This window comes from Rutilus rutilus (genome assembly GCF_951802725.1).
Source record: "Rutilus rutilus genome assembly, chromosome: 17".
NCBI classification, from domain to species: Eukaryota; Metazoa; Chordata; class Actinopteri; order Cypriniformes; family Leuciscidae; genus Rutilus; species Rutilus rutilus.
The window spans coordinates 24,795,394-24,808,305 of NC_140230.1; the positions used below are offsets into that span (position 1 = coordinate 24,795,394).

General features: G+C 38.0%; 1 long non-coding RNA gene across 1 annotated transcript in view; it reads left to right on the forward strand.

The window, feature by feature from the left end:
* The first annotated feature begins 837 nt into the window (after positions 1-837).
* Positions 838-12,912, forward strand: part of LOC311275803 — a 43,719-nt gene continuing 31,644 nt past the window's right edge. Inside the window, exon 1 of the long non-coding RNA XR_014624985.1 lies at positions 838-3,989. This is a non-coding gene — a long non-coding RNA (uncharacterized lncRNA). The remainder of the gene's footprint in view (positions 3,990-12,912) is intronic.

A 12,912-nucleotide genomic window follows, 5' to 3' on the forward strand; every position in this document is an offset into this window, starting at 1 on the left:
TTTGGCACCATGTACAGTAAGTTAAGATGATTTTAGGTGCATTATTTCCCACTTTATTGGAAAGACCAGCCTCGTTCATTCTAACATATAATTTTTTTAACATAGGTCTAGAAGTAAAAAATTTTGGGTGGTTTATGTGAATATTTGCTGCTAGCTGTGTGGTTCATGTGTACAACTTGAAAATTAATGACTAATTAATTCTCTCTCTTCCTTTCTCTTGAACTGTTCAGACTTTTCTGTACAGAAAAGTCAAACAAATTAGAGTTGTATCTAGTGAGATTAGATTCCTTTTCCAGATAAAGGAGAAGAAGAGTGTGACTTCCTCCTTTCTTTTCTTGTTCTGGTACCTCAACCCATTTTACACCAAAAGTCATATTAATATTGCGTTGTGCGTGTGCAGGAATAGCAGTGACCTGGAATATTTGACGAAGTGTTAAGATTGTGGAAGGCTGCTAATTTAAATGGTGAAATAGGCAAGTGTGATTTCTATTTCTTTAAATGTACTATAATATAATGGAGTGCAATGCCCCCCACTCACCATCACCATCTCACACCAGCCCCACCTTCTCTGGTTGTATCGCAACCCCGCTTCAATAAATTAGTTCTCTGCATGCTCGCAGGGCCCAGAGCTGCTCATTTTACACGCGCACTCGCACACACTCACTCGAGCCTCATTGATCTGCCCACAGTTCAGCTTAATTGGAAACACAGTAACACCATCTACAGACACGTATGCACGCACAAGGAGGAGGTGGGGGTGGGGGTGGGGGTTGGGGGGGTTAAAGAAGGAAAAGAGAGGGAGAGATGGTTATGCTTATGCTACATACTGTACTGGAGATAGTCATTAACACTTTCATGTCATAAAAGGTACCCGGACACAGAGAGGAAACCTTGAGGTTCAAACCAGAGCTGATGAGGAGAAACTGCACACAGCGGAGCTGTAAGAGCCTCGGGATATTGATCTGTCCAGCGAGCTGACTGTCATGCAGCTAATAGATTCCATCAGCCATATCTGAGTGCTGAAGTCAATGAGGGGTGATCCTATTAACCGGGGATTTGTAAACAGTTGATTTGGAAAAAAATAGGTTTTCTGACGCTCGCTCAGGCCAGATCAGGGTCAGATCAGGGCTATCTGCCATTAGCTGTAAGGCCATGTCATGTTAGCATATGACAACCGGTTAGAATCTCTTTACATCCCTGTTTCCACTTGGTATTAAAGAGATTCACCCAAAAATGTTAATTCTGTCACACTGTATTTACTTACTCTCATGTTGTTTCAAACCTGTATGACTTCTACTGAACACAAAAGAAGAATGTTGGTAACAATTGACTTCCATTGTATGGACAAAAGCAAAATGATTTCTTTGGAACAACATCAGCGTAAATGATGGCAGAATTTTCAGTTTTGATAATGATCTAGATGTGAAAATAATAATTAAATATCCAATGTTGATCGATAACGATAAACAAAGAGATCTCTAATATTGGCCATAACCAATATGATATCTATATATATACAGACCCTTTCCAAAAAATTTGAATATCATGGAATTTATTTCCATAATTCCATTCAAAACGTTAAACTTCCATAGATTATAGATTCAGGGCCCACAACTTAAACGATTTCAAGTATTTAATTGTTTATTTGTACAGAATTTGGGCTTCCAGCTCATAAAACCCACGAAAACAGGATTTAAAAAAATTAGAATATTACATGAAATCACACAGTAATTACACAGTGATACCATGGTCATTGAACCAGGTTTTGGTTCCTTTGGCAGTGTGGGCAGGTGCAAATCCTGCTGGAAAATGAAGGAAGCATGAAGTGCTCTGAAAATGTCCTGGTAGACGGCTGCGTTGACTCTGGATTTAATAAAGCACAGTGGACCAAAGTCCTCTTTTCTGATGAGAGCAAATTTTGCATCTCATTTGGAAACCAAGGTCCCAGAGTCTGGAGGAAGAATGGAGAGGCACACAATCCAAGATGCTTGAAGTCCAGTGTGAAGTTTCCACAGTCTGTGTTGGTCATCGGCTGGTGTTGGTCCACTGCGCTGTCGTGTCCACTCAACGCAGCTGTTTTGAATGGAATTATGGAAATAAATAAACTTTTCCATGATATTCTAATTTTTTGGAAAGGGTCTGTATATCATCCATCCCTAGTTATTTCTTTCGGATGGTTATTTACGTAAAGCCTCATTTATTCTGCAAACCGTAAACCCTAGTTTAAGTGCAGTGTTTGATTGACAGGTGAGTGTGCGGTGTTGAAGCTCAAAAGATTGTGTACACCATTACCAGGTGTGAACGGTGTGTAGAACTTCTTCCTGAGAACCATTTCTTGTTTTCCATTTAGAAGAAAAACAGATTGAAAAAGAACAGTATAGTTGGCAACAGTGCATTTTCAAGAGCGAATAATGCTTTTTGTAAATAAATAGATCTGTGTCGCTGCTTCTGCTAGGAGACAGCCAAACTCACGCCCGGATTCAATAATTAATTCCTGTGTTGAGAGTTGCAGAGACGTGCTGATTGGGCTGATTTTCTCTTCTTCTACCCCCCCCTCCCCCCGTTATGATACAAAGGAGGCCGTTTGAAGTAATTTGTCCCAGTGAGAGTGGCTTGGAATACCATACAAGCTTTGATTTAGCAAAGCAAATTTAATTTTGTTTGCTTTATGCAAACCAGCCAGGACCGAAGGGGCTTTCTCTGATTTTGCTTTGGGGTGGGGGAGGTATCCGGTTCTAATGGGAGCGTGAGAGGAGCATGTTCACGAACGGATTCGGTATCTAATATAGCACACGGTTCAAAAGTACAGCACCCATTCCCCTCTTCCACGCCTTGAAATAATTGTCTGTGTTGTCTTATTTCTGTATGTTTCACACTAATATCGAAAGCAATTCCGGCTTCTTTTGTTTTGCTTTTAGAGAACTACCTGGTTCCTAATATGCTTTGCTAATCTTATGGTTGTGTGTCTAGCTGTGGTTATGGATCTATTTTGCACGGTTCAGAAACCTTTACGACTGCTCTCTATTGTGTTCTAGCCCATATAGCAAGGCTTTCTCTTCAGGGTCACACAGTCTACTGTTTGTGAATTGTGTCGTTCAGAGCAGTACAAGCAGCCACTCAGGTTGGATTCTCAGTAACAGCCCTTGATAATGGCAGTTCTATAATGAAACAGACAAAAACTATCCCCAAGGTCACAACCTAAAAAACTTGTATCGCCAGCCCTCATTCCTACTTACTTTGGCTGTTCTTAACAGCATTTTAGTCTGCAGTTCGTACCAGAAGGGATTACGATATAGAAAATAGGTGGTCCACTTTTGTCGAAAGACTATTCAAGAAATAATGAGTGAATAAAGCAAAAGCCCATTTTTTTTATTGTTATATATATATAAATATACAGAGAAACCTCTCCTTGACTAGCCTTAGTTCTTTTGTTATACAAAACTTATCCAATATCTTTCAAGCTCTCTCTGCAGTTTAAAGGTCTTAATTGGATTCCATCAATATATTGCTTGACACGACCTCGGGTCTGCCACATTCCCTCTCTACTCTGTGGAGGGAAGCTGCTTCATTCATTCCATCAGGCTTTGTAATGTCGTGAATATTCTTGGCTAAATTGGCGGTTTTCAGAGCTATTATTTAAGCCTGATTGGACTGCAAAAGCATGTTTTAAATGAAGTGAATGTCAAGAAAGAAAGAAAGAGAGAAAATAGCACGTTACCTCTACACACAAGTCCGTATAAAGTATCTTGCTCTCTGTAGGCCGACTCGAGTGTAAAACTTTGTAAGTATATGTATGAAAGGTACAAATGACTAGGTTATTAAAATAGAATTAGGCTGCCAGGCTTTGAGCAACAGTCAGCCCTGTCGTTCTCTCACTCTCCTGTTTCTTTCTTTGTTCCATGGCTATTGACTGACATGGAGAGACGTTTAATTTTGCTCGTGCCTGACCCTGGCCCAATAAAAGGAGCAGCGTACCACATCCATGACAGGTACGCCATGGCACAATGCATCTATAGTACACTCAACAGAATATTGAATGATTAGAACTCCTATACAGCAGGTGGTATTGAAATCTCAGCAGGCTTTGGTAAAGATACATTGACATGTACAGTTAGTCTTTTTAACAGACATCTTGTGGTCAAAGTGACTTGCAGACCTGTAGTAAAATTGGATTAATGCATTGCATGAGGGCACAACGTAGTATCCTGTACATGGTTTAAAACAGTAACCTGGTAATTTGCTTTATATATATATATATATATATATATATATATATATATATATATATATGGTTGGAATAATCTAATCTTGACTTGACTTGACTTGACTTGACTTAGATTGGTTTACCAGATCCTTATTTATTCATCTTGCACCCCATTAGGTGTTCTATATTAATGATACAAATTAGTCCTAAAGGTTGAGACCGTTAGATAAAATATTTCTATTTAGCATAAATGTTCCAAAAGTGGAAGAACATCTGACCATCTGTACAAAAAAATCACTTGACCAATGTCATAAAATTTCTTACATTTGTTTAGTGACCTAGCAATGTTTTAGATTCATCAAAAGCCTAAAACTTAAATTGGATTTTAAATCCCAATATGTTCTGGCTTTTGAACCCAACTCTATATTTTGACACGAAGGTGGTATTTATTTCAAAATTGAATATAGTTTTCTTTTGTCCTTCTTTTTTTGTAACAGTTGACATTACAAGGGCATGTGAGCCCATCCAAGCACATTTGCTCACTTTGATTTACTATAGTTAGAGAATAGCCGGAGCACTCACGTGACGTGGTTCTCAAAGAAATCAAAATGAAGGGCGTTTTAAGCACACATTCCTCAAGGCATCACATAAACACTTTTACAGTGTTTTTACAATGTCACGCTGTCAAGACGCCGGGTTTTTGACGCTATGGATTTTCCTCCAGCTCACAGTGAATGATTTTCTCTCCCTCCCTCCCAACCTCTTTTTTTCTTTTTCTTCATGCAGAATCATATAATAGAATCCCTGGTAATCACAGTGTGGGGCTGAAATAATAGATTAATCAGATTAGGATGATTCCGAACAAACAGCGCCTTTCCTGAAATGTATCGATGTTGTCTGATGTAGCGGAGGCCTGCTAATACCTCGATCACATTGCTTTCCCATGCAGATTGCGCTAATTATATGGAGGTGATAATGTCATGGATACTCACAGTCTAGCGGTAGGATATAAGATGTTTTATCAGGCCCGTTTGGGATGGATGGAAATTGCTAGCTCAATTAAAGTGGTGTAAAAGTGCGCGATGGGTCATTTTCTGCCAAATTATCAAATACCTGTATCGCAAGGTTGTGAAATATTGGATTCTGTTTGGCTAATTTTATTGTAGTAGTTAAGGATAAGTGGTCTTTGATTGGTCGAGAAGCGATAAAGAGCTAATTTTGCACTCAGCTGATAGCAATCTGGGTGATAAGATTAAGGGGGAACTTAAAATAGCTTGACAAAAAATATGCTAGTGGGTTAGCCGTGTTTATACATTTGGGCTGTTGCCTGGCTGAAGGACAGATGGCTCAGCTGCAAGGAGGGGCACGGAAACTGTGAGGCGTGACAATTTGTTAAAAAAGAAAAAAAGAATGGCCGCATATCCCAGCATCCCTTGTGTGTACGTGTGTGTTTGTGACCTCAGAGGAGAGTGTGTTCTAAAGGCGTTGATGTGGAGGGGCGAACCCCTAGCTCCCATCTCCCTGCGACTATAAACACGTCAGCCGACACACGCCGCTGCAATCTGGAACCAGATTTACTGCCCAGGAAATATGGCAGCCTTTTTATTGGTCCAAATACTTGTCACTCATAATTTATTGGCTGTTGCTAGGCCTGCTGTGATGTCAGTGAATTGTCCCTGCCAGGAACATGAGAAAAAGAGAGCGAGTGAGGGAGAGAGAATCTGTTTCATTCATGAAGGGCTTAGGGTTTTGTCAATGTCATAGTTCTTTTCTGATCTGTCTCGCACACACACACACTCATCCACAACATTTCATTTCCACAGATCCTCATTTCCATGTGTGGTGGACTTGAAAAAAGTTGCTTTTGTTTAATGAGAATTCATATTTAGGATGGGAATCGTAAAACAAAAAGTAATGGCTCTGGCTTTGATTCCTCCTAATGTTTCCGATTACGTAACATTTCCATTATAAATTATTTTAGTACTTTTTATTACCTTCGCTATATGTTGTCATTTGAACAACAAATCAGTAAATACACTGATTTAAACCTCTCTGTTAGTTAAGCTGTTTGTGCTTGATTCACTGAAAAGCATTGACTTATTTAAATAAGTCAGGAATCTTACACTTAATTTGGAAGTCGAATTACAGTACATTGTTTGCACTGTGTTATTTTGATTCACTAAAAAGAATCAATCCATTGGATTCATTTGTTTAGGAATCAGACTACACTGGTTGCACTGTGTGTTTTTGATTCAGTAAAAAGAACCAGTTTATAAGATTCATTCATTCTGTAATCGGACTTCTGTTTTAGAAAGGAAAGGACTTATAATGAAAATTATTATTATGATTCATAGGAATTATCATATTGACATGGTGATCAGCCAATAAACGTGGCGTGGAGACATTGTCTCCTCTCACTTGACTTTTTGCCTGAATTTATTTATTATGATCATTACATCACTCAGATTTAGAATATGTTTTTAAGAACAATAAGTGTTTTACAACAGGCTGTTTTATTACAACAGGCTGTTTTATTTTTGTAATATTTGTTTTGTCATTTGTTTTTTAGCAGACATTGCCTCCCATAACTCCTCAGACAAATAACCCTGATGTATTGCACATTCAGATCGGCCGGAGAAAGATACCAAAATACGGTGCAGTCACTTCTTCAGCTGATGAAAAACAAAGAAGTGCACACAAAGCCCAGTTACAAAGAATGTACAGCGGTGAAAAGAACAGCACGTACAAACAAGCTTAATTTCATTTAATCTCTTTTGATAGAATAGGTGAAACCACGGCAATTATTGTGTCAGAAGTGTGCAGAAATTGGAGAAAAGAAAAGATCAAAGCAGCCTGTTCTTTCTTTAAAAGAAAAAAATGAATATCAAGGAAGATGTGAGAGCAGTGAGGTGGAATATTTAGACTAAGAAAAAAAAGGCAGATAAGAAGTTAAATGCCAATGACTCTTTTGAAAAATGATGCACGATTTATGAAGGACTATTAAAATGTTTATATTTACAGCATTTTGTTCTGTATCAAAAAAATTAATTGCCACCGTTTGCAAATTAAACGTACATTACAACGTAATTAAGAAAGCAAATGAGTCCACGCTTCCCTAAAGCATCCAGAAAGAACGAGAGCTTGAGAGCGAGAGAGATAGATAATGTACATTTTAAATGTGTTTGAGTTAAATAGTTGCAATGCATTATCTTATTAGATGTGTGTGTGTGTTATTGTTTTGAGGCATTGGTTAAGTGTTGTTATGGATCATCTGGGTCCGGGCTGTATTAATTATACCACTTTGTATTTTGCACCATTTCTTTACCCTGCTATTGCATCAGATATTTCATGTGAAGTATTTCAGACATTCACCCTGATGTTCTCTTGATCTATAGGTGCTTCCCGTTATAATACAAACAAGTCAATACGCAACACTTCAAACAGGTGTTGTATTTTCTTGACACGCTCGCTCTCAGCTGCTGAAGCAGTATTGGGAACGACGTCTATATCACAGCCAAACTGCGGCCCATAAAGTATCATTTTTTGCCATAACCTTCCCTCTTTAGAGAGAAAACAGATATAAAAGTATATAGCGTGTGCTTTACTGTCACCCCTTCACCTTGCCTGGCAGCGGCACGCACTGCTGATGGATGCCCCACGTCGCCTGCCTTTTAATTGCTCGTAAATTTTTGATCCAGTAAAACGCTGCATTCTTGGAGCACAGCAGCTCTAGGAGAAGCAAAGAGCTAAACCAATACAACATAGAAAGAGCAAGCAGGGTAACCCTGTGTTACGGCAGTGAAGGACAATCAGCTGACTCGCTTTCCATGTATAAAGAACATTATGGGCAGGTGCTTAAATATATCACATTACATTAGACAAATGCTGATTATACATGAATTAAATGCCATTAGTGGCTGCTTCTGTTTAATGTAAATAATTGGACATAAAATGATGGCATGTTAAGGATCATCTAGTAAATAAAAACAATACCCAGAAAGGGATTTTTCACCTCAGTCTAGAATTAATTTCCTTTGCAAAACGCAGTAACGCGTCAACACAGATAAAAATGGCTGGTTTTGATTCAATTTAATATCAGTTTTAACAATTTCTTAATCTGAGCACAATTTAGCCAAACTCATTTGTCACAGATGAATCATAAAAGGATTTTTCAAACTGGGGTCCGCAAGAGGGTTCTAGGGGGTCCGTTGACAATTTGAAATAAAAAATATTTTAAAATATTTATTTTTTAGGGCTTGTCAAAGTTAACTGTAAAATCAACGCTTTGAAGCTGTAATTCTGAATACCAACTGTTTCTCTTCAGGTTTGTAGTCTACATCTAATATTGCAGAGTTACATATTTTGTTGATCCCAGAACAAAATTCCTGTCTGAAAATTTTGTCCTAACCATATTCCTACCCCTAAACCTAAACCTAACCCTACCCATAAGTTATGCCTAAAATCAGACAGAAATGATGGTGAATAACACTGATGTAGAAGCACCAAACCCTGGTTGTGGGCCTAAACTTGACATAAACTGTACATTTGTACCTCGAATCTGATTGATTGATTAGAATATTGTTCCAAGATCAACAAAGATAAGATATTGATCCAGGCACATAGTGTGGGTAGAAAAAAGATACAGGTAATACAAAGTCAATATTTTCCAGATAATATTTTAATAATTAGTTGTGTCTTCAATACAGCAACAGTTTAAAGCCAGTTATTTTATTTTGCAGATGAACATGTTTATAGTATCAATATTTTTCACACAGTATAAATGGGTCTTTATACATGAAAATATATAGCTGTCTTTAAATTCTAGCAAGAGGGTCCCTCAGGGAAACATCTTTTGGGATTCAAAAGTCTGAAAACCTCTGGTCATCTTCAGTTATGGCAAAATGTGAAATTACGGTATTTGCCTTAATTCTGATGTAGGATCAGTCACTTAAAACTACTAAAACAACAAATAAAGGCTTTTTCAGAAAAGTACTATGTAAATGAAAGAACAGGCAACACAATTAGCCAGTGTGACTGAATGATAATGTATTTTGCTCAAATTATGATTCGTCGACCCTTAAAGGGTTAGTTCACCCAAAAATGAAATTCCTGTCATTAATTACTCACCCTCACGTAGTTCCAAACACGCAAGACCTTGGTTCATCTTCAGAACACAAATTAAAATAGTTTTGCCCCCCCCTTTTCGGCTTTCTGACCCCCCTATAGACAGCAACATCATAACTCACATGAACAGCGCCAGAGACTCACACGGAAGATAAGAAATTGTTGAATATAGTCGTTTTTTTGTTTGCGCACAAAAAGTATTCTCGTCGCTTCATAACATTAAGGTTTACCCACTGTAGTCACATGGACCATTCAGGACTATTTACTTCCTTTCTGGGCCTTGAAAGTGGTTATGACGTTGCTGTCTATAGGGGGGTCAGAAAGCTCTCGGATTTCATCAAAAATATCTTAATTTGTGTTCTGAAGATGAACAAAGTGCTTAAGGGTTTGGAACAACACGAGGGTGAGTAATTAATGACAGAATTTTCATTTTTGGGTGAACTTACCCTGTAAAGAACATTAGTTCAGCATATTCAGGATTAGATTACCACCCTACTTTTATAAAGTACCTGCAATTGTGATAACAATTGCAATTGTCATTTTATTTGTGGACTATGTATAAATGTATGGACAGCACCAATGAAATTTGCCTATAAAGATCCATCTACAAGAAAGCTATATCCGAAGCAGAATATTTTTCACAAAACAGACTTGATTACTGTAAGTGGCATAAATGTGTTTACATTGGAATCACATTTGTTCGATTGCATTTTGTTTCCATCAGTGTCACTATCAGCTACAAACTTTCATTCATAATGTCACTGCACATGGGTGGAGCTTTGCCCAGTGGTTCACAAGGGTGTCCAATTTGTGGTTTCAGTGTAGCATGTTTATTTTATGTTGTCTTTTTGCCTTTTTTTTTTTTTCAGAGACAGAATAAGAAATGAGGAGAGAAGCCACATACAAGATTTGAACCTTAGTGTGTTCAGAGCACATGTGCAAACACTATTCCATGACTCGGTAACACTTTACAATAAGGTTCATTAGTTAACATCAGTTAATTTAAATGAAGAAAAATCGATCATAACTCCAGTAAACTATGGAGTGCCGCAGGGATCTGTGTTAGGCCCTCTGTTATTCTCAGTATATATGATGTCACTTGGAAATATTATAAGGAAACATGGAATTAGTTTCCATTGTTATGCTGATGACACTCAAATATATATTTCATCACGGCCAGATGAAAACGCTAATTTATCCAAATTGACAGAGTGTGTTAAAGATATAAAAGATTGGATGACGCGTCATTTTCTTTTATTAAATCCAGACAAGACAGAGGTATTACTTATCGGTTAAAAAAAACGCCCACAAAACCTTTCAGAATACAACTTTAACATCGTAGGATGTCCTGTTACTTTATCCTCTACAGTAAAAGACCTGGGTGTTATACTCGATTGCAACCTGTCTTTCGAAAATCATATTTCGTATGTTACAAAAACAGCCTTTTTCCACCTTAGAAACATTGCTAAGCTACGTAATATGCTATCAGTTTCTGATGCAGAAAAGTTAGTTCATGCATTCATGACCTCGAGACTAGATTACTGTAATGCTTTATTAGCTGGTTGTCCTGCATCCTCAATAAACAAGCTACAGTTAGTCCAAAATGCCGCCGCTAGAGTTCTTACTAGATCAAGAAAATATGATCATATAACACCGATTTTATCATCACTGCATTGGTTACCTATAAAGTTCCGTATTAATTACAAGGTATTGCTACTGACTTATAAAGCCCTAAACGGCTTAGCTCCAGTCTATTTAACGGATCTTCTATCGCCCTATAATCCATCGCGCTCTTTAAGATCACTAAATTCAAGGCTTTTGGTCATACCTAGGATATCCAGAACCACCAAAGGAGGGAGAGCATTTTCACATTTAGCCCCAAAACTCTGGAATAGTCTTCCTGATACTGTTCGTTGCTCAGACTCGCTCTCCCAGTTTAAAACTAGATTAAAGTCGCATCTCTTCAGCCAGGCATTCATATAATATTTTTAATCTTACAGTTCAAACTACAATCCGGCCTCTAGTTCATAAATGCCAGAGGAGAACTGGCCCCCGACTGAGCCTGGGTTCTCCCAAGGTTTTTTTTTCTCCATTGGGTCACCTGATGGAGTTTTAGGACACCATTAGGTCACTTGATGGAGTTTTTCGGTTCCTTGCCACTGTTGCCTTTGGCTTGCCCAGTTGGGGAAATTCTGGGGATATTTAATTTGATTTTATCAATCAATAAATTCCACTAGAAACAAACCTTGTTGTATTATTTTAATTTAATACTGTGAAGCTGCTTTGATACAATCTGTATTTTGAAAAGCGCTATACAAATATACTTGACTTGACTTGACTTGACTTGACTTGACTTGACTTGACTTGACTTAATGTATTTACTAACACTGTTCATTGTTCATGTTAGTTCACAGTGGGTTAACTAATGTTAACAAATACAACCTTTGATTTTAATGATGTATTAGTAAATGTTGAAACTAATATTAACTAAGATTAATAAATACTTTAGAAGTATTGTTCATTCTTAGTTCATGTTAACTAAGGTAGTTAACTAATGAACCTTATTGTAAAGTGTTACCCATGACTCCAGCACATTCACTTTAAGCACAAACTAAAAAGTGAAAGAGTAATGTAAAGTAAATGAACTACCCTTCATACTCCTCTAACCTCCTTTCATCATTGCGTTCTCTCTCTTATTCTCTCTCCCCTGCAGCGAGCATGTTTCTTCTCATCAGTCAGGGCTCCAGTGGAGATTTTCAAGGGTGTGAGAGTCTAAATGGAGAATGTGATTTCACCAAGTACAACATGTTCCTGGATCAACATCCTTGTTGATCCTTGAACAACATTACAATCAACCATCAGATTTGAGGGACAAGTTTACAGTTTGTCAAGTTTAGGCTCACACGGTTAGGTGTTTTTACATCAGCGTTATTCACCATCATTTCCCTCTGATTTTAGGGATAAGTTATGGGTATGGTAAGGTTTACGGGTAGGGGTAGGGTTAGGACTAGATTTTCGGACAGGAATGTTGTTCCAGGATCAACAAAATATGTAAAATCACGGTGGCCGAGTATAAATGCATTCTTACTGATCAGAGACCAGCTCCTGCTCTCAAACACTTCCAGATCGGCTCCCACATGGCTGAGACTGACTGTGAATAAGAGGTTACACACAACAACAGCACAGCGTCATGCACACACACGCTGACCAGCGGCCTGACAGAGAGTGAATGAGATGGGTTAGTGTAATCAACCCCAGTAATGTCACCCCCAATTACTCATTCTCTTAAAAGGCTATTAAAACATAATTGCCGAACGATTTACATCCCTGTTAATGCAGCCACGGATAATTTATTATTTTCCATAAGCCTTTTTTTTTATGCAGACAAAAAGAGAGAGAGACCGTGTGAGGGATAATAATATGCTTATTCAGGGAGAAAGGGATGTTGGTTGCCCGTAAAGTCATTTAAAACCCACCCAGATGCCGCCAGGTTAGTTAATAATAATAAAAAAACACTAATATATGCTAGTGGACCAGATAATATTCAGGTTGAAGGCAGACCAGTATTGTGTTGTATGAGTCCT